This window comes from Leucopleurus acutus, assembly GCF_964270905.1.
Source record: "Leucopleurus acutus genome assembly, chromosome: 1".
In the NCBI taxonomy this organism is placed as follows: Eukaryota; Metazoa; Chordata; class Mammalia; order Artiodactyla; family Delphinidae; genus Leucopleurus; species Leucopleurus acutus.
In genome coordinates, this window is record NC_139142.1 from 701,388 (window position 1) to 723,164 (window position 21,777).

Consider the following 21,777-nt stretch of genomic DNA (forward strand, 5'->3'; position numbering starts at 1 on the left):
GGGCAGGGGGACAGCCCTGGCCTCCAAGCGCTCCCCGGGGGCCGGCCAGTTCTCCCCCGGCCCCCGGGGCAGCACGTCCCGCACGCCCAGCGTGGTGGATGCCACGCTCCGGCCACCGCAGCGGCGAGGGGAGCATGAGCCTGACACACACAGCGGGGGCTGCACAGACATCTCTTGCCAGGAGCACAGCACTGGTTCTGTCCCCGAACCACCCCGCGTCTCAGTCTCCTCTTCCCCGTGAAACAGACAAGAATCCCAAGACCCACCCTTACCCAGGACGGCGAGAGGGTCAGAGATCACGGTGGGAACGCGGCAGGCTGGTTCACTCGGCCCTCGTCTCCTTCCTTCATTCAGCCCACAGACCCTCAGACCGTGGGGGGACCTCGCCTCTGCGTTCCTCCTCTGGATGCCCTCACAAGCCAGGGGCTCGAGCTCACTTCAGGGAAAGCCCCCCGCCAGGGTCCAGGCCAGGCCAGCTGGCCACACCTGCACCCAGGGCGGCGGCCCATCATCAACCAGTTACCATCCATCCCTCCTGCGGTTCCACAAACCACTAACTTTTCCAACCTGGAAAACAATTGCACTTTGACGAAAGGCAAATGGAATCTATTCAGGGTACAGCTTCCAGGTCCCAAATGTGAGGTGTGTGCAATTAGCTCCGACAGCCTGTCAGCACCTCCACAAAGCGGGGGCCCCCACCTGACGGTTAACTCTTTGCCGCCAATGAGCGGAGCCTCAAAGGACTTGCGGCCTGGATGGGTCACGGGAGGGGCAGCCCCACCTGGTCACCTGGGTTCACGCGCCCCCGGCAGTGCCCCCTCCGCCTGCCCACCTGCCCCGATGACCTGTCAGCCCCGAGCTGGGGGCCGGGAACTCTTGTGGAAGAGACGGGAGGGTGGGCCTGGGCAGCGGTCGGGACGGGCCTACCGCACCAACCTGGCCCTTTGAGCAGAAGGTTGATGCTGGCCTGGAGAGGAGTGGGGACAGTGCGAAGTCTCAGACTCCAGACCTGGAACCAGACGCCCACCCGCAGCTGCTACAAGAGGGCTGCAGCGCGCACTACCCAGAGCCTGCCACCCTGGGAAGCACCATGACGGGGTCTGGGGCTTTGTTCTGGGTCCCCAACTCCTTCACCGCTGGGCGACAGAGGAGGTTCACGCCTGAGCAACTGTCCCCACCCTTCAGGGTGCAGGTGGGGAGACTGAGGCCCAGAGAAGGCCAGAGTCCTGGTCGGTTCCCACTGCCAGAGGGAGAAGGGGGCGGGGCTGGTGGGGAGGGGACTACGCAACTCCAGCTCCTTCGTGGGTGTGCCTGACCTCTGGCCTTGTTCCTGATTCCCAGCTGGGGCGGGGTCATGGCCACTTTAGGTGCCCTGACTCCTGGTGTGTGTGTCCAGCTGGGGTGGGGCACTAAAGCTGCGGTCACAACTGAGGCCGGCCACCATGCAGCCTGGGGCCTGGGTCACAGAGGCTCAGGAGGCCAGACAGACAGTCTCCCTACGTGCCTCCCCAGGAGCAGCCAGTGTTGGTGGAAGCGCGGATTCCCTCCTGAGGCTACGGTCACTCCCGGGTTCCTCCCCAGGAAAGGGGCCCAGGAGTGGGACCGGCGCAGCACGGGGCCAGACTACCAGCCCCATTCTGGAGGAACCCGGAGTAGTGACGGGGGCTCGCTCCCCCAAGGCCTGCCTATGGGGGTGCCAGGGCCCCGTGTGCGCCCACCTGCATCCAGGCGGCTACAGACCCAGCAGCCCAGGCGGGGCCGCAGGCCGCCGCATGCCTGTGGTGCCACTTGAAGTTGAAGTTTATTTCCCCAACTGTGGCTGATTCATGGTCAGGATGTAGCAGCCGCGAGGCGGGTAAATTCTGCCGGCACCGGACAGGGCAGAGGCCCGGCCGACCCTCGGCCCCACCACTCGAGGGCAGCGCGCGCTCGGGCGGCGTCTCCGCACCGGGGCCGGCAGTCCGGGGTGGGGCGCGAACCGTCGGGGCCGGGGCGCCGCAGGGTCCCCGCCTGGGAGCCGGGATCCCGCCGCCCTGGGCGCGGGGCTGCTGGGCGCCACCTCGGGCGCACACGCCGCTCCCCCAACCCCACTCCCCGACCGCAAGCGCCCCCATGGCCCGGACTCAGTTTCCCCGCGGCTCCTGGCCGGCCCAGAGGTAGCCGACTTACCGGGAGGGGACGGCGGCGGAGAGCGGGTATATTAGGCCAGCGCTCGGTCCGCGTCGAGTCAGGAGCCGCGGACTGCCGGCCCACTGCGGGGCTCCGCACAGCTAGGGCTCCGGCTCCGCTGGGCGCGCGGGAGGAAGAAGAGGCACCGCCCAGCCCCGCCCGCCGGCGGCCACGTGGGGAGCGGGCGTCGTCCGGGGCGGAGTCTGCGGGGGGGGGGCGCCGGGAGAGGCCCCGCCCGCTCTTGCCAGTTGGGCCGGGGCGCAGAGGGAATCTCCCCGCGGCTATAAATACCCGGGCCGCCTCCACCGCGGCTCGACAGGTTCCCGGCCCTGCCAGTTTCGCTGTTCGTGGGCCGGGGTGGCGCTGGGGAGTGAGACACAGAACGGGGAAGGGGTGGGCGCGTCTTGGGAAACATCTGGAAGTGGTCTCCCCACCTCAGCCCTCACTGTCCGCCCCCTCCCTGGGCTCCACTGCTCCCCCATTTGTAAAACAGACTGACAATTACGCCTAAAGGTTACCAGGTGAGATGAGCACACGTGGTGAAGTGTCTCCACTGTGGTTTTGTCCTGCCAAACCTCTCCCGAGACCTGCAGTGTCTGAACCACGGTGGGGGTAGTGTGGGTGGAGAGGGCTCATGATGGGCCGTTCAGGGCAGAGGGAGCAGCGCCAGCTCCAGGCGGCTCCACAACCTTGCTCCCGCTTCTCCCTGGGGCCAGCCATACCCCTCGGCCCCCAGCCTGCGCCTATCCGGTGGGGATAGGAGCAGCGTGTACAGCGCCTGAAGTCTCCTTGGCTCGGCCCCAGTGAGGGAGCAGCTTCTGGCAGCAGGCCGGTGTGGAACGAGGGCCCCTGAGGGCTGGGCATGCCCAGGTGAGCCGCCAGGGAGGGTGCGCTGGCTCCCGGACACCCTCCAGCCAGGGGATGTGTGAATGTGGAGGCCGCTCCCTGACGGGGCGCTGCCGGGACTCTGCTGTCCCTGGAATGCGCCAGTCCTTTCTCTAAGGGCCGGGCCTGCCTCTGCCTGGAGGGCTGGCCAGCGCCCCTACTGGCTCCCGGCCCCTCTCCTCGACCCTCCCGTGGAGCAGGTGTGGCTTCCTCCTGGAAGCCTTCCTATCCTCCCCGAGCTGGATTTCAGGCCCCTCCATGCCCTCCTGGATCCCAGCAGTGGGCACCTCTGGGGGTGACACCAGTCGCTGACTCACTGCTTCCCCAACCTAGCTCCTGGCTGCAGCGGGCTGTGATCAGTGGGTGTGTCTGTGGATCCAGTGGATGGAGAAGTGCAGGGGGGGAAGGTGGGGAGTGACTTTCCAGCCTTCAGGCTGGGCTGGGGAGGGTGACCCAGCTGGGAGAGCAGTGTCGAGCGGGGCCTCCGGTGCCCTGTGCCCCCGGCCCTTACCATCGGGGGTGGGGGGCAGGCAGAACCCTGGGCCTCCCCAAGTTGCTGAAGCGGGAGGCCTGGCTTTGGCCAGGGATCTATGGCTTGGCCACTGGGTCAGCCCTTCCGTGGCACACTCAGGCATGAGGCCCCCTCCCCTGATGGAAAAGAGGGAAGCTCTCTCGCCCCCAGAGCTGGCTCCTGCCCAGGGCTTTCTCCCTTGTGCTCCAGCCTGGGGCAGGTGGGCACAGTCCCGGCTGTCCTGGTCTGGCGGGTGTCCTGCATGGCCTTACCCGAGGGCCCGGTCCGTTCACCGCCCCCGGCCCCCTCCAGCATACACCCACGGTGGCACTCGCGCAGGCCTGAGACTGACCCGCAGAGAGCGCGCACCCACGGCACCGTGCTCGGGCCACAGTGAGCCTGCGGAGAGCCTGTCACTGCCTCCCGCTGGGATGCAGAAAACAGATCCGGAGGAGGGAGCAGAGCAGGCTTCGGGCGCTGACGCATGAGCGCTGGGAGCAGCCCCGCGGGCATGGGAATTCTCAGAGACAGAGGCCTTCCAGCCCCATGTTCGATGCCAGGACAGATCTGAGTGTAGTGAGCGGGCACTTGTGGGCCAAGAGGGGAGCCTGGGGCCCACCCGGGACCCCAAGCAGCCACCTGGCCTTGGGTTTCGTTTCCTGTGTCAGGTCAGCACCCAGGATGCTCTTCAGTATTTGCCTTTTGAAATGTTTTTCCTTTTTTATCCTGTTGGGGTGCCCTGATACTGCTACAGAATGAAGTCAGCAGAACTGTGCCCCCCATCCATTCACCCACCCACCCACCTACCTACCTAACCACCCATCTGCCTATTCACCCGTCCACCTACCCAGCTACCACCCATCCATCCACCTACCCACCCATCCACCTACCCACCCACCCATCCACTCACCCACCATCCACCCATCCATCTTCCCATCCTTCCTTCCACCCACGCACCCACTCACTCACTCATCCATCCATCCACTCATCCACTGCAGGACTAGGTCTATCTGGTGAGTAAGACCTGGGGTACCTAGCTCTGCTACAGATCAGCTACGGCACCTCGGGCAACCGTTCTGCTTCTGCTCTTGTTGACAGGAACCTGACCACGCTGGTCACCTCCAGAAAGGTGGGCTGTAGTACGGCCCAAGCTGCAGGCTCCGGCCCTGGGCCCCGCTCCTCTCAGCATCCCTCTCTCCTTCAGCGCCTTTCCTCTGTAGCCCGGCAGCTTTGGCCACTGTAGCCTCAACACCCCCTCGTGGCCAGAGGTGACGTCAGTCAGGGCCCATCCCTGGTCTGGAGAGGGGAGGTGGGACCCGGGACCAGATTCTCAGAAGGGACAGTGGGTGGGCCAGTCAGTCAGAGGCTCGGGTGGGTCAGTAACCTCCAGCCTCTTCCTCTGAGTAGCAGTCACACACTCAGGAGATCTCATCATTTGCAGATCTGTATTTGGGAACTTGCCTACTTGCTAAAATCTGTTTGTGACCCTAAAAATCACTACTTGTTTTGCAGTCTTTTGCTGACATGTGTAGACCGGCAAAAACTCTGTGAGTCCCCAGCTGAGGTCGGACGAGGCGATGCTCTGTGCCTTCTCGTTTAATCGCATGCTGCAAACACGGCCAATTTAGTGTTCGGTTTTCCACATTTTTGTGCTTTTTCGGGAGGAGATTTCCCCATTTAAAGTAGCCCCCAGCATAGCCCTGAAGTGTGTCCAGTGGCTCTTAGCACAGGGAGGTTGGACGTGCCTCACAGAGAAAACACCTGTGTCTGAGGGGCATCCTGTCCACGTGAGCTACAGGGCAGCCGCCGCGGGTTCAACACTCATGAACAATACAGTCGTAACAAATACAGTGTCTTTAAACAAGAACACAAGAATATGTAGAAGCAGCTTACGTATCAACTGGCTGAAAGAATGTGGTCAGAGGCTGGTGGGACCCTGATCCTGGGCTCCCCCTTGGGCAATGGCTCAGTTCTCCAATATTCAGTGTTTGTGGCGACTCTATAGACCAGAACCGCTGCGCCCTGGGGCTGGCCGAGATGTTGTGTGGCTCCCGCATCGCAGCAAGAGGCCCATGGGCTCCCGCGTGGACCTCCCCGCATCTGCGGGCCCGTCTAGCCAAGGAAGCCACAATGCAGAGGGACGGGGGTGTCGGCAGAGCGGGCCGACCTCTGGGCTCCTGGTCTCTCTATCCATGGCCACCTCCCCTCTGGTGCCTCTCTGAGCAGCTGGGCCAGTAGTCCTGCAGTCCCCTTGGCAGTGGGTGGCCATCCCTGGGGAGTGCTGGGGCCATGCCCAGAGATGCAGCCTGCAGAGCAGAGAGGGGCTGGCCTGGGGCCTCCGCTGACCCACCAAGACTTGGACTGTCCCTCGCCTCCTGGACTCCCTTCGTTGCCTCAGTTACCCAGTGAAGGTCTAGTTGGGACTGTGGTTTTCTCCTTGGTTCTGCAGAGATAACCCAGTGTGACGGGGCCACACAGCAGATCAGTGTTGACTTCTTTATATGGGGCGTGGGGAAGCATCTTTAACTCAAGATAAAGGTTCTGCAGGAAAAGAGGCAAGAAACCACTGGGCCGTGCAGCCCTGGCTCTGGGAGCGCTGCAGGGGGCAGGGGAGGCTGCCGGCAGGCACACCCACTGGCATCCCAGGGGCCTCCTTAGGGCTTCGACGGTGGGGAGGTGCCTGAGACCCACCCTGCCCCAAACCCAGTGTCTCCGTCCACGTAGCAGTTTTCGACTCACCTTGCCCTTGGCCTTGAAGCTGCAGACTCAGAAGGTGGGTCTCCCCTCTCCCCTCTAGAGAGGCAGGGCTCTGGGCAGAGGGCTGAGAGGCAGAGGGGACTTGGGGGGAAGGGAGGGGACAGGGCATTTAGGCTGAAGAACCGGGTCCCCCCTGGTGTTTGCTGAGAGGTGGAAATCAAGGCCGGAATCCTTGATGCTGGTTTTGGCCACTGGGCTGTGTCTCTCAGAGGCGCAGCGCCAAGCCTGGGCCTCCCAGGTCTTGGAGGTTTTGTCCTGGCGCACCTGCCTCGCTGCGTCCCACCCCTCTGGGCTCCGGGCTCCGGCCTCCAGGCCCCCCCTCGCGGCAGTCCCCTGCTCCTCCCAGGATAACCGGTTCCATTCGGCTCCCAGCCTCTTCTCCTGTGTGGAAAAGAACCCGCTGGCATCTGAGCTTTCCCGGGGAGGAAGAGTTCACAGATTTCAGGCGGGGATGGAGGAGGGGGCTCCACTCCCTCAGCGCCCAGGACAGGGCTCTACCCCACCCCCTCCCGCCCCCACCCCCTCGCTGTCTCCTCCTCAGCATCTTCCTGACCGCATCACAACTCTCCTTTTCTCCTCCAGCCCAGTGGGGAGGTTTAAGGGTTAAAAATAACCCCCAAACCAAAACCCGAATATGGTTCTTCCGCATACACCGGCCTGGCTTGCCGATTCCTAGCCCAAGACCTCGCGATCTTTCCAGTCCCTCTGCACAGGCCGTGGGCTCTGCACAGGCCGTGGGCTCTGCACGGGCTGCCGCCCACTGCCCTCGTCCCCCACCCCCACTCCCCGGGAACTTCCGCTGGCCCTGCGCAAGGACCCCCTCCACGGGGACGCTCCACCTCTCCACGCCCTTTCAGCCCCAGGAGGAATCACTGTGTTCCCCTCTCTCCCAGGAAACTTTGACCTCTGCTCTCCTTGCACAGGCCCGTGTGGGCGTCCGTCATCCGTGTCCCTGATTGGACTGTGAGTTCCAGGCGGGCTGTGGCTGAGAGTCAGGGTGCAGGCGGCCCTGGAGTGTCCGGTGTGTGGGGGTGTGGGAGGTGCAAGTGAGCTCCAGCCCCTACCTCACCCCCAGCTCCCCCCACTCTGTCTCTGCGGGGTGCCTCAGAATGGGCCCCGGACTGGCCGCACTCCGCGGTGCAGCTCAGGCCCCCGCCAGGCTCTCCGTGCCCTGCGCGCCCTCCAGCCTCCCGCGGCTCGGCACCCCGCCCCTCCCCTCCCCAGGGAGGCCCTCTGTGGCCGTCCCGGGCGGCGTCACCGTTTCCTTTCATCCATCAGTTCCTTAATTACCTTGGCCATATTTTTTTTCTTGAAATTAACTAGAAATCAAGCTCTAATCTGAGGAGCGGCGCGGGGACTGAGCAGTACCTCGAGCAGGCGGTAACTCCAAGGCGGTTAGGGACGCGGGTTGTTCCCTGCGCGCCCTGGAGTGGGAGGCTCCGCGGGCGCGCACGTCGGGGCGCGCGGGGTGCCGGGTGCTAAGCCGGGGCCCCGCTACAATGAGTCCTACCCGACCCTCCCCAGGCCACGCGAGCCCAGCTGGGGCGCAACTAGCACCGCATCTGGTGCCACGAAGGCGAGGGACAAGCTTTCTCTTGATGGTTCTCAAGGGATTTTCTTTTTCGCATTTTAAATTGGATCAGTTTCCTAATTGAACACTGAACACATTCTTAAGAGCCAGAGTCACCAGCCGGTAAGGGGCGGAGGAGAGGCAGCAAGATGCCCCCTGCCTGCTGTAGCTTTCGGGAGGCCCTAACCCCAGCGCTATTTCTTCCCGCGATGCGTCTGTGGATCCCCCCACCCCCACGTGCTGCCCTCCCACCTCGCACCTCCCAAGGCACAGCTCCGTTTCCTCATTTGCTCCTGTGCCCAGCACGGGGCCTGGCTCGGAGGGCGCTGGGTGATGGGCAGGTAGCTGGGTATGGGTTGGGGGGCATGTGGCTGATGAGCCCAGAGAACTCCTCCCCGGGAGACCCCACCTCACTGTCCCCGGTTCCTCTTCCACGGGCTGGGCTGTCGCTGGGCCGGCCCCACCTCCCGCCCAGGGTGGGCCTTGTGTGTGTGTACGTTTTCCCCGGGAGAGGCCTCCAGGGCTCTGGGAAGGGGCAACGGTGTGGTTGGTTCAGTCGCGGCCAGGGGTCCCTGCTGATCCCAGCTAACAGAGCCTGGGCGCTTCAGCCCGCGCCCGCCCACCCCGCCACCTCGTGTTGGCGAAGAAGTGGCTACGCCCTTCTCCTGAAGCCGCTGCCTCAGGCCTGCATCCCCTGGAACAGCAGCTGAGGGGGGAGGGGCGAGTTGGGGGAGGGGCAGGCTCCGCCTAGGTTGGGGGCGTGCAGAGGCCCTGGGGGATGGGTGCAGCCTCGCCACTGCCCAGCAGGGTCCTGTGCGCCGCCCACAGGCCAAATTCCAGAGCTCAGAGCCTGTCGTGGCCTGTGTAGGGAGGACCCTGCTGGAGGCCAGGTACACCCCTGTGGGCAGTGGGCAGTGTGGCCCAATGGTCCAGCCCAGGAACCCTGTAGCCAGACAGCCTGGGCCCAGATCCTGTTTCTGCTGCTTGGAGCTGGGCATCCCCCGCCTGGGGCTACGGAGGCTTGAATGGGGTCCTCTGAGCCACATGGAGCTGAGTGTCATGAGGTGTGGGTGGGAGATGGGGCTGAGCTGCCAGCAGCCCTTCAGTGACCTGGCCGAAGTCCAGGGCTGGTGGTGCTGGGCCACTTTGTTGGGGGCAGGGAAAGTTCCTTTGGACACACCAGGGGGAGGGAGGGGCAAGAATCAGTGCGAATATCAGGCAGGCGCAGGGCGAGGAGAGTAGGTTTTACTCTGAGATCGGGGAAGGAGTCAAAAGGGTTTAAGCAGGGTGGGCGTGGGGCACCCTGACTTATGGAGTGAAAGAGCCCCCTGGCGTAGGGACAGACGGTGGGGGCGGGGCCAGGCGAGGCTGTGACGCAGGGGCCGCGCTGGCAGGCCTGGTGGGGGTTAGACGTGAGTGCACGTGTGGGAGCCTGTTGAGAGGTCAGTTTTCCGGGGGGCGGGGCGCTGAGGAACAGACGCAGGTGCCCAGCGGTGGAGGCTGCCAGGCCCTTGGTATTCACTGAGGCTGAAGTAAGCTGAGGACTCTGGGGACAGCGGGCAATTTACAAAGGTTGGGGATACTTGGGAGAGACTACGGTGCCGCCTTCCCCTGGGGCCTCAGTCCCCGCTCACCCCGTGACCGCCTAGAGAAAGGCCGGGAACCCCTGCAGGGGTGGCCGGCTCTCCCACAGCCCTTGGCAGGTCCTGGACTTAAAGCCGTCAGAGCGACAGAAACACACCAGGCCCGGGACCCTGGGAGCTGGGTTTTCTCTGGCTTTCTCTGGGTGGCTCAGTGTGGCCTGGCTTCGTGGTTCAGCTCACTGATGGGTGTGGGCCAGTACCCAGGGCCCCAGAGCGTGCAGGGGGCAGCCAGGTGGGCAAATGAGATGAGGCCCAGCCCTGCCCTGGAAGGGCCCTGAGCTGCCGGAGGTCTCAGTGGTGGCCCAGAGGTTTCCGGGTTCCCACCCAAGAGTGTCTTTGGGGGCTTCCAGGGAGAGGACTTGGTGGGGGGAGGGGACGCTGTCCTGCGCTCAGAGCAGGTAATGACCCCAGGGGATTCCTGGGTGATGCCTGCTCCCCTCTGACCCACATTCTCCCGGGAGGAGGCCAGCCTGCCTGCTTCCGCGTGGACCCCCGCAGGTCAGACTTCCTGCGTCTGGAGGCTCCTCTAGTCCTGGCTTGGGACTCCCCGCGGCCCTCCCCTCAGCCCTCTGCCGGGCCAGGGCAGTGTCCCTGAGTACCGGAGCTCAGCCCAGGCACCTGGTCCAGTCCAGGCCCCTCCACTGCCCCGCTCCCCAAGCCTCTCCCCCTGCCTCAGACACCTAGGGGGGCCCAGAACATGCCGGTCTCCCTACTGCCTGGGCGTAGGGTGCTGGTGCCAGAGGGTGAGGGGGCGGGAGAGGCCTCTGCAGGGTCAGCCCAGGTTGGGGGGGACACGCAGCCCTTCCCCGCCCCCGGGCCTGGGGTGGGGGGTCCTAGCGGAGATTTTCCAGCTCCTCCGCCCTGCGGCCCCCAGGTGGAGTCTGGGGGGGCCTGGGAGCCCCTGGGCCCCTGCCGGGGTGGGGGAGGGCAGGCTGCAGGCTGGTGTGTGGGGCTGAGAAGGCAGCTGCATCTGAGTCATGCTCCAGAAAATGAGAGGCCGCTTCCACCACCATCTGGCTCCTCGGGAAGAGGAGGAGGAGGAGATGGGGGGGCGCGGAGAGGAGAGGGCAGAGGGCAGAGGGCAGAAGGCAGGGGCAGGGGGAGGGGGCAGGGGGAGGAGGAGGGGCCACACCTCCAGACCCTTCTTCCCTGTCTGTCCCCGGAGGCTCTTCCCCAAAGCAGCTCTGCCTCAGCCCCCAGAGGGACCCCGCAAGTCAACAGGGACGGATGTCTGACGCTCAGCATAGCAAACCCAGGCCATGCCAGGCGCTCCCGTGAAGGGTCTTTTTGGGGACTCCCTCACCAGGGACCCCAGAGCCTGCAGGGCTCTCCTGAGCCCAGCCCGGTGCAGGGTGCCAACTGCCCTGCCCCCACCCCTGACCCGATGTCCCCCTTCCCCGGGCTGGGAAGCCTTGACTCAGAGCCTTTGAGCAGCTCCAAGCCTCCCATCCAACACGCCCCTGAGGCCACCGCCCTGGCAGCTCTGCCGGTGGGGGCTGGGTGTGAGTGGGGCGACTCTGCAGCCCCTCCTCTGGCCTCTGTGGCAGCCCCTCCCCGTGGGGCTGGGTGGGTGGAAGGGATGCTCTTTCTGACTGGGGCACCCCCTTAGGCTCCTGAAATGATGACAGATTCCCCTTGCCATGGTATGTGCAGACGGGGCAGCTGAGACATGAGAGGGGAAGGGGCTCCTGGACCCCTGGTCTCACTGCAGGTCTCTCCGCGGCTGCAAAAACAGGAGCTGGGCTGGATCGGGGGGTTCTAAGGTGTAGAGCGTTCGGCGTATTTCAGCAGCGAGACATCTGTCCGGTGAGAGCTGATATAGATGCTGACGCCTGAGAGCCGAGCTTCAGCCTGCCCTGCGCTGTGCGCCCCCTCGAGCAGACGTGGGTGGGGTGCCCCTTCCTAGATGTATTCACCTCTCTGAGCTTCGGGTTTCCCGTCTGAAACGGGACTGGCGGGGCAGAGGACGTTCATTATGGTCCTTGCTGCACCTGAGGCGGGTCAGAGTCAGCAGGAAGCCACCAGATGGGAATGGTGTCCGCGACCCCAGAGGCCGGGAGAGGCGCTGCTGGGCTGGGCCCAGTCCTGGGGACGGGCAGCGCCGGGGACCGTTTGTGGTCCCTGTCCAGGGATGCGGAAGTAGTCAAGAGCCTTTTGGTTGCCAGGGTCAGAACCCCAACCTGGTGGAGGAGAGAAAGAGGAGTTGACGGACGGGAGTCACAAGGGCAGGGGTGCGTGGGTCGGGAGGACCCCTCCATCCCCTGGCTCAGCTTTGCCCCGTCAGCGTCGTCCTCCCCCACCCGACTGGTGCCCCAGTCAGGCTGGTGCCACGTCCTCCTGTAGCTGCCGCCCACTGTTCCTTGCCTGGGGCCCTTGGAGGAAGAACCCTGGGGATGGACTCTCAGGACAGCCTGGGTCCCACCCCACCCTTGGGCAGTCTGGGGTGGCCTGGGGGGAGGGGAGACAAGGTGCTGTGAATGGGGGACCTTTTCTTCAATGCCTGGTTTATGGGGGGCAGCTCTCCAAAAGAGGGAGGCGTAGCTGGTAGCAAGATGCACCTGGCACGGGTCCTTCCCGGCAGGTGGAGGCGGGTCTCTCTGGAAAGACTCGGTTCCGTGGCTCCCGACCCCAAGGCGGGAGAGGTGTATCCTCCCGGACACCAGGGCTGACGAGGCCTCTGAAGGGCTGCAGGGTGACATTGGCGGGCTTGGCCATGGCCACGGGCGTGGTCGGCTGTCTGGGAGCAGCTCCTTGGTCCTGGTCACCTTTGTGTGAAGGTCGAGGCTGGGAAGTCAGGGATCTCAGCGGGGCTTTGAAGGCTGCCGGCAAGTCATGTTACCCGCCTCCCCGTGTCAGGAGCATGCAGCCTAGGCCCTGGCACACTGGCTTCCTCTTGTCTGGGGCACGACAGAGCCTTCCCGTTTACACATACAGAAGCTGAAAAGGACGGTGCCAGAGAGAGTGAGATGTGTGAGAGCTAGGGGTCTTCCCACCAGCAAGCGCTTCCTCTGCTCCTGTGCTCACTCTGTCACGAGATACCTACGGCTGGTTAGTGTTAAAACCTGTACAGAACCCAACACCCACCCATCCGTCTATTCTTCTGTCTATTCATCCATCCATCCACCCACCATCCATCCATCTACCGAACATTTTTTCTATTTATTTATTTATTTATTTTATTTATTTTTTTTGCGGTACGCGGGCCTCTCACTGTCGTGGCCTCTCCCATTGTGGAGCACAGGCTCCGGACGCGCAGGCTCAGCGGCCATGGCTCACGGGCCCTGCCGCTCCGCTGCATGTGGGATCTTCCCGGACCGGGGCACGAACCTGTGTCCCCTGCATCGGCAGGCGGACTCTCAACCACTGCGCCACCAGGGAAGCCCCCGAACATTTATTGAAAGGCTGCCTTGTGCTGGGCATAGGGTTAGTCCTGGTTATACCAGGTGAGCAGAAGCATAGCATTGCAGCTACAGTAAAGAGAAATCCAGGACCCCCACCTGGCTCTCAGGCTGGGAGAATCTGGGTGCAGGCATTCCTGACTTTCTGGTCTTGGGGCCCTGCCCAGCACTGAGTGCCCCGTGCCCCTGGGGTGGGATGCTGTCTCTGTGTGGTCACGGGCCCCTCACACCCCCGGCCCTGGCCCACCTCTCCATTCCCTCCTGGCCCCGTTTCTCTGCCCCTCACAGCTGCTCGCTGGTCACCCCCAGGGCAGCAGGGGATTGACTGGGCTGGGCTTGGGTGTTTGCCCCCATCTCGTGCTGCTGGTCTAGAATCTCCTTGCAGCAAAGGCTGAGTCTGTTGTTTTATCCCCTGTTCGCGCCTGGCAACAGCAGCAGCTGCTGCGGCGCCGTACGGGGCCTCTCCCACTCTATGAGTGCTTTGGAAAATGATCTAATATAATTCTTACAAAAATCTATGAACTCGGCAATATTATTATCTACATTTTAAAGTTGTAAACAGAGAGGCTCAGAGAGGTTAAGGAACCTCCTCAAGGTTGCCCAGCTAGGAGTGGCTAAAGCAGGGGCACAAAAGAGCAGTTTCATCATCTTGAAAAATGCTGATTATTAAAATATCTATTAATGCAAAAAATGACGGAAAAGGAAGTCTGCAAAAGTCAGTTGACATCCCAGCACTAAGAGGTAACCATCGTTCAGTTGCCCCACCCTAACCCAGACATCTTGTTTCACAATTACACAGAGGGAAGAGGGTTGGAAATAGCTGCAGAGCAGCTTGGGCTAATACTATAGCGCTTTACTCTAAAATGTCAGACTGTATTTGCATTTAAATAGAAGGGGTTGCTGAATTTCAAATATATTTTATGACAACAAAGGAGACGGGTTCCTGAAAGATCTGCATGCTGTCCATAGTCATGCTTTAAAATCTGGGCGTCCTTATGTTTCTGTAGCCACGGAATTGACAGCGATCCAGAGGTACTGAGCCCCCAGGAGCAGGAGGGGAGGCACCTCCGGGCTTCTGGCCACACACATGACTCCCTCTGCTTCCGCGTGTAATAGACGCAGAGGAAAGTGCTCCGACGTAAGCAGGGCCCCATGCGTTTTCACACACCCTGAACTCACCCGTAACCACATGCAGATCAAGGGGACCATCCCAGCCCCCCTCAAAGCGCCCCTCACCCCTCCTCCCATCAGCACCCCACCCAGGGAGGGCCATGAGTTTCAGGTTCGGTTGCTTTCCCTTTACTGGACTCAGAACCAGGTGTGGGGGTGTCGCTCTTGGCCTCCTTGCCGAATGCTGCTTCCCCGGTGCATGGCCCCGGATTTGTCACCCCCCCCATCTCGTTTTAAGGCTGATGGACACTGCAGGGGTTCCAGCTTGGCCTCTTTTGTTGCTCTGAACACTCAAGCCTGTCTTTGGTCTGGACCCTTCCGGTGGGTAAATCTTAGGTGTGTGTCTGTGCAGGTGCAGTTTTCCTAAGTGGTCACACCGGCTTTTCCTGTCACCAGTGATCATGAGTTCTACTCACTCCACATCCTTGCCCATACAGTAAGTCCCCTACGTACGAGCCTTCAAGTTGAGAACTTTCAAAGATGCGAACGTGCCCCAGTATGCCCGCTGTTGTGCTGTACTACTGTGCTTTTCAAGGTACTCTACTGTAAGATTAAAAATGTTTTTGTTACTTTGTGCTTGTTTTTTAGGTATTATTTGTGTGAAAAGTATTATAAACCTATTGCAGTACAGTACTATGTAGCCGATTGTGTTAGTTGCATACCCAGGCTAACTTTGTTGGACTTACGAACAAATTGGACTTATGAATGTGCTCTCGGAAAGGAACTTGTTTGTATGTAGGGGACTTACTGTAATTGGAAGTTTTCATCTATATCACCTTGACCACTCTGTGGGTTTGGGATATTCCATTGTGATTTTAATTTTCATTTCCATGACAATTAATGATATTGGGTCACTTTTTGTATGTTTACTGATCTCTTGACTCTCCTCTTCTGTGAAGTGTCTGTTCAGGTCTTTTCACCCATTTTTCTATGGAGTTGTCTGTCCTTTACTTGCTGGTTTGTAGATGTTCTTTATATATGTATATGTTCTGGACATTAAGTCTTTGATGGTTTGCTGCACGTGTATTGCAGATATCCCCCATCTTTATTGTTATGCATGTAGCTTTACTTATATTTTTAAATTCTATAAGATATTATGAGGGACTTCCCTGGTGGCACAGTGGTTAAGAATCTGCCTGACAATGCAGGGAACATGGGTTCGAGCCCTGGTCCGGGAAGATCCCACATGCCGCGGAGCAGCTAAGCCCGTGGCCCACAACTACTGAGCCTGCACTCTAGAGCCCATGAGCCACAACTACTGAGACCGCATGCCACAACTACTGAAGCCCACGTGCCTACAGCCCATGCTCCACAACAAGAGAAGCCACGACAATGAGAAGCCCGCGCACCACAACGACACTTGCTGCAACTGGAGAAAAGCCCGCACGCAGCAATGAAAACCCAACACAGCCAAATAAATAAATAAACAAATATATTAAAAAAAGAAAACGATATTATGAGTATTGTTTTGCAGTCTATATTCATTTCAATTTACCCACAAATTTTATCCTTTCTGGTATTGTTTACTTTTTCCTACATTTTCATGTTTACCTCTGGGATCCTTTTCCTTTTGCCTAAGTAAATTTCCTTTAATATTCCTTTTAATGCAGATCTGGCAAAGATGAATAGTTTTAGTTTTAGTTTCTCTGAAGTTTTTTTTTTTTTTTGCGGTACGCGGGCCTCTCACTGCTGTGGCCTCTCCCGTTGCGGAGCACAGGCTCCAGACGCACAGGCTCAGCGGCGACGGCTCACGGGCCCAGCTGCTCTGCGGCATGTGGGATCTTCCCGGACCGGGGCACGAACCCGTGTCCCCTGCATCGACAGGCAGACTCTCAATCACTGCGCCACCAGGGAAGCCCTGAGGTCTTTTTATTTTTTTAAATTTTCTCAGGTTTGTTTTTTAAAAAATATTTATTTATTTATTTATTTTTATTTGGCTGTGCCAGGTCTTAGTTGCGGCACGTGGGCTCCTTAGTTGTGGCAGGCGAACTCTTGGTTGCAGCATGTGGAATCTAGTTCCCTGACCAGGGATTGAACCCGGAAGCCCTGCACTGGGAGCGCGGAGTCTTAACCACTGTGCCACCAGGGAGCTCTCTTTCTCTGAAGTCTTGATTTCATTTTCATCTTGGAAGGATATTTTTGAAGGGTGCAGAATTTTAGGCTGGCTGCTTTCTTGCCTTTCAGCACCTTAGTGACATATTCCTTTGTCTCCCGACTTCCATCAGTTCTCTTCCTTGAGTCTAGTCACACTGTCCTGCTTCTTTGCGTGTGCATTGGTTTTATGGTTTTCTCCCCTGCACATTGTTGTAGGGACTCTGGATTCTGCTGTGTTCTCTTTACGATGACTAATTTCTTTGTTTTATTCCGTGGTTAACTTGACTGAACTCGAACCACACACGCCGTCGCCCCCGTGGTGGTTGGTGGGTAAAATCTGTTCTGTTTGCAGAGCTGTTTGCAATCCGTCCTGCGCGAGCGCAGCTCACAGACCAGCCAGAGGTCTGAGACGAGTTTATTATGGAGTATTTGGGGCTTCCTGTCTGTGGCGCTCTCTCTCTCTTTTTAAAAAAATTAATTAATTTATTTTTGGCTGCGTTGGGTCTTCGTTGCTGCGCGCGGGAGGGTGGGGGCTACTCTGTTGTGGTGCGCGGGTTTCTCATTGCGGTGCTTCTCTTGTTGCGGAGCACGGGCTCTAGGCGCGTGGGCTTCAGTAGTTGTGGCTCGCGGGCTCTAGAGCGCAGGCTCAGTAGTTGTGGCGCACGGGCTTAGTTGCTCCGTGGCATGTGGGATCTTCCCAGACCAGGGCACAAACCCGTGTCCCCTGCAATGGCAGGCGGACTCTTAACCACTGCGCCACCAGGGAAGTCCTGTGGCTCTCTCTTTTCTGGGATTTCCCCTCACTTTCTAGCTGCTCTAGTCACCCCAAACTCTGTCCTCTGGTTCTTCACGTCAGTAAGACCGTATGTTTCTTCATGGTTTTAGCTACCCTGTGCGGCCCAGACGGGGCTGCCCTCGGAACACGGGAACCCCAGCTGTTCCCTTCTCCCCTGTGTCCATCCCCTACAGCCTCTGTCTGGTCCTGGCTGCTCTCCGGTGCTGTCAGACGGTTGTCTTTGTGTCCAGCAATCGTAGTTGTTATCTGTGCAAGAGTTGGTCCAGTTGGAGCCACCTGGCCGCTACTGGGAGCAAACCCTCAGGCAGTTACAGGGCTGGAGGAGGGCAGATCCCGCAGCCGGATCAAGAATGACCCGGGGCAGGAAGGGGCTTGCCTGGTTTGGGGACTGGTCTCCTCAGAGACCCGCCTGGGAGCTTGCAGGTCAGCCCCCTGCCGAATGCAGCACCACGGCCTTACAAATGTTTTGCAGTGGGGGTGGGGGGCCAGCAGTGTGTTTAAGGCCCCTGAATTCTCTACTTTGGCCACTTTTGCTCCTGGGACTGTGCAAAACTTTGCTGATTCCACTTCTCTGCAGCTTCTGGGGCCAAGCCCAGTCCTGGGCCCGGCGCCCAGACCGATAAGTGTCCCCAGGGGACGAGACGGCTGTGAGCCATCTGCGCATCTGGACAGCTCTCCCGTCCCCAGAGTGTCGGCTCCTTAAGTCGTCAGGGCGCCACAGCTCTCTGACCTCCGCAGCAGGATTTTTGTAATGTGTCCGGCAGCTCTCAGTGGCTGTCTTCAGGACTGCCTTCCGTGTGGGATCCACCCTTTCCTCCTCAGAAGTGGATGTCCAGTAATTATTTTTACACTTGTTATCTCCGTTCTGGTCTGCTTCCTGTCTGTCATTTCGCCTCAAATCCAAAGTGGATTGTTCCCGATGCTCCCTCTGGGCTCAGCCTCCTTCGGATTGTAAAGATCTAATGAGAGATCAGAAACAACAACGACCACAACAAAACACAAAAAACCCTGTCCAAGCCTCTGCTTTCCAGCTGGTGTTTAACGAAAAAAGAAACCTTTGAAATGCAGGTGCCGGGGCTTCCCTGGTGGCACAGTGGTTCTCCTAGCGCCGGGGGCCCGGGTTCGATCCCTGGTCAGGGAACTAGATCCCACACGCATGCTCCAACTGAGGAGCTCGCCTGCCTCAACTAAGACCTGGCACAACTAAATAAATACAAACATTTTTAATAGATTTTATTTATTTATTTTTGGCTGCATTGGGTCTTCGTTGCTGCGCACGGGCTTTCTCTAGTTGCTGCGAGCGGGGGCTACTCTTCGTTGAGGTGCACAGGCTACTTAGTGCGGTGGCTTCTCCTGTTGCGGAGCATGGGCTCTAGGTGTGCGAGCTTCAGTAGTTGTAGCACACGGGCTCAGTAGTTGTGGTTCGCAGGCTCTAGAGCTCAGGCTCAGTAGTTGTGGCGCACTGGCTTAGTTGCTCCACGACATGTGGGATCTTTCCAGACCAGGGCTTGAACCCGTGTCCCCTGCATTGGTAGGCAGACTCTTAACTATTGCTTCATCAGGGAAGTCCCAATAAAATAAATATATTAAAAAAATGCGAGTGTCTTTTGTCCCAGCATACCAATCCTGGGACTTTATCTGAAGGCAAGACTTTCGAATGTGCTCAGATATCAAGCAGCCAGGGTGTTTACGTCAGTACTACTTCGAATGTTGAAAGAAAAACCGTAGAACAATTGGTAACTTGTTGAAAACAAATGTTGGGTTATGCAGAGTGTGAAGTCGTGTAGTCGTTAAAAATATGGTGGCAGATGTAGTGGAAACACGCTCGGGCTTTACTGTTGATAGACGTTTGCAGGGTCCGAGTCCGCATGTGGTCTGAAGGCTTCGTGGGCACGTCGCCGCGGGGTTGGAGGAGGGGCCCGCGCACCTGCTCGCACAGCCGTGGACTCAGGGTGCAGTTACTTAGTATCTTCTGGTTGTCTGTGTTTTCTGAGTTTTTAAATAATGGCTATTTTTTGATTCTGTGTTTTGGAAGTGTGAGTTACATACAGTAGAATGTGTATACCCAAAGTGTGCAGTTTGATGAGTTTTCAGAAATAAATAGCCCGTGTAACCCCCACCCGGAACAAGGCATGTTTCCACCTCCTCTGAAACCCCGGGGCTTCTTTCTGGCCTAAGACGAACTGTGGGTAAACACGGATCAGAGAAGCTGTGTTTGCAGCCGGTCCTCAGGGAGGCGTGTCCACATCCTCCCCACCTCCGGGCCCTGCGGCCGGGCGGGCGGCTGCGGGAAAGAGGCCTGGCCTGGGGAGCGGGTGGCGGGGGGGCTCTGCAGCGGGAGGGGCCCGCCCGGCCCGAGGCTACCCCACCCCCACCCCCCGGCTCCCGTGTCAGCTTCGGGTCACCTGGCCAGAGGGACAGAAGACCTTTGTAACAGAGGCGTCTTCTGCCCTGCAGTGGAGGCGGGAGAGCAGCAAGGCTGCATTCCTGAGGGGGGGCGGGGCACTTCCTTCTGAGCTGCCGGCCGAGTGTCAGCTGCTCCCTGGACCCAGCCGGGGCTGCACGGCTTCGGGCGGGCGGCGCCTCTAACCTGCCGCACGGCCTGTGGCAGGCAGGGTGGGCCGACTCGGGGGAGAGGAGCTTAGTCTGGGGGCGGAGCGCAGTGCCGGGTTCCGGGGGCTGCTGCTGGCCTCGGGGACGTGTCTGCCAAAACCTCACAGACTGCGTGGCTTAGTCCACAGCCGTTTATTTCCCTGGGAAGACCTCCTTCCTTGGGTGGCAGGCGGCTGCCTTCTCACCGTGCACACGGGGGAGAGATTTCGAGCTTGGTGTCTGTTCCTCTTCTTATGAGGGAGGACGCCAGCCCTGTGGAATCGGGACCCACCCTTCCGACCCGTCTCCAAATACAGTCACACTGGGGGTGGAGCTTCCCCAGTGAAGTTGGGGGGCACACGATTCGGCGCACAACACTCGGGCACCGGGCCAGGGCCCGCGGGGCGGGTGGCCGTGCTCCGCTGCCCTGCTGGGGGTGGTTCCTGCAGGCGGAGTCCTGGGCTCCTCACCTCCCCCCCCCAGGTGTCTGCAGGCGCGACCCCCGCAGTTCTGCCGGCTCAGTCCTTCCAAGCCCAGGCTGCTCTCCTGCACAGCCCCCCAGCCGTGCTGGCCTCGGAGGCGGGGCCTGATTCTGGGGGGAGCCCGGAACCGGGCCTGAGAGCGAACGCACCTGCCCGCGGCAGGATTACTGCTGTGGGCGCGCCGAGAAGTGAACGCGCCCTCTGTTAAGCGCTTGGGTTCCTATTTGTTTATTGAGCCTAATGAGTACCTTGGTCCCTCTCTGCCCTGATTCCCCCGCAGATCTCCCCACTAATCACACTGTGGAAAATGCCCCCCAGCGACGGGAGCACGAGGACGGTGTGAAGGTTGTGAGTGTGTGTGTGTGTGTGTGTGTGTGTGTGTGTCCGTGCACACGTGTGTGTTGGGACGGGGTGGTCCCAGCCCCCCTGGGCATTAGGCCCCCTCAGCGGACCCCTTTGTCTCTCCCCATGTCCTGCCCCACGGTGGGGGGGAATGACCTCATCCACGCTATCCTTTCCGGGCAGGTATCCCTTTAACCAGCCACAGGTGCCTGCTCTGCAGAGGCTAAGACATCGTTACCTGGCGAAGCTTCAGACAGCACAGGAGGGGGTTCGTGGATTTGGGGGTCCACAGTCTTCCCCATGCAGGTCCCCCCAGGGGCCTGTCTTCCCCATCCTGTCTGGATTCATGGTTAGTATGGGCTCCTCCCCCGTCCACCCCGGGAAACCACAGAGGGCGGACAATGATGGATCTAGGGAACCGTAAAAACCCAGCAAGACCCCAGGGAAACCCCTGAGATCGAGGTCGTCTTCAATGGGGTGGACGCGGTAGGGGGCAGCCACGGCCAGGCTGCAGGGTGCGCGTGGCAGGTGCACCTACACATGCTGGTGGGAGGGATTGATGAGCACTTGGGTGGGTGGGGGGGGAAGGCCAGGTGCCGACGGAGGGCTTCCTGGAAGAACAGGTACGGGGGGAGTATGATGCTGACATCAATTCCCATGTGAGTTTCTTCCCCACACCAAACAACTTCTCCACACCACCCAGGTGTCCTACAATTCAACTCGATTCTGACAAGACCTGGAAACAGTGTCGGATCCTACAGGTTAAAGGCTCAGCCCCACAGGACTGCCGCCTCCCTCCACCTCAGACCCCAGTCTCGAGTCCAGGTTGTGACCGAGTGGCTACACCAGAGCTTCCCACGACCCCCTCCTTGGGTTCCATTAATTTGCTGGAGCTGCTCACAGAACTCAGGGAAACAGTTTACTCACTAGATCACCAGCTTGTTATAAAAGGGTATAACTCAGGAACAGCCAGGTGCCGAGACACCTGGGGCGAGGTGTGGGGAAAATGCAAGGAGCTTCCAGGCTCCCTCCGAATGAGCCACTCTCCCCGATTGTCTACAGGTTCACCAGCCAGGAAGCCCTCCGAACCTTGTCCTTTTGTCTCATGGAGCCTTCGGGCATGGGCGCCATTGATTAAAACATTGGCCACTGATGGTTGATTCCACCTCCAGCCCCTCTCCCCTCCCCAGAGGTCGGGTGGGTGGGACTGACAGCTCCAGCCCTGTCATCACGTGATTGGTTCTCCTGGCAACCAGACCCCACCCTCAGGCGCTTCCAAAGCCACCTGATTCATACAACAGAAGACACCTTGACCACCCTGTTCACTTAGGAAATGCCAAGCGTTTTAGGAGCTCTAAAAATGCCAGA

General features: G+C 59.9%; 1 protein-coding gene across 1 annotated transcript in view; it reads right to left on the minus strand.

Moving 5' to 3' along the window:
• Nucleotides 1–2,268, minus strand: part of INF2 (inverted formin 2) — a 28,279-nt gene extending 26,011 nt beyond the window's left edge. The window contains exon 1 of the mRNA XM_082834606.1: nt 2,170–2,268. The gene's annotated coding sequence lies outside the window, so the exon portion shown is untranslated. The remainder of the gene's footprint in view (nt 1–2,169) is intronic.
• Between the last annotated feature and the right edge of the window lie 19,509 nt (nt 2,269–21,777).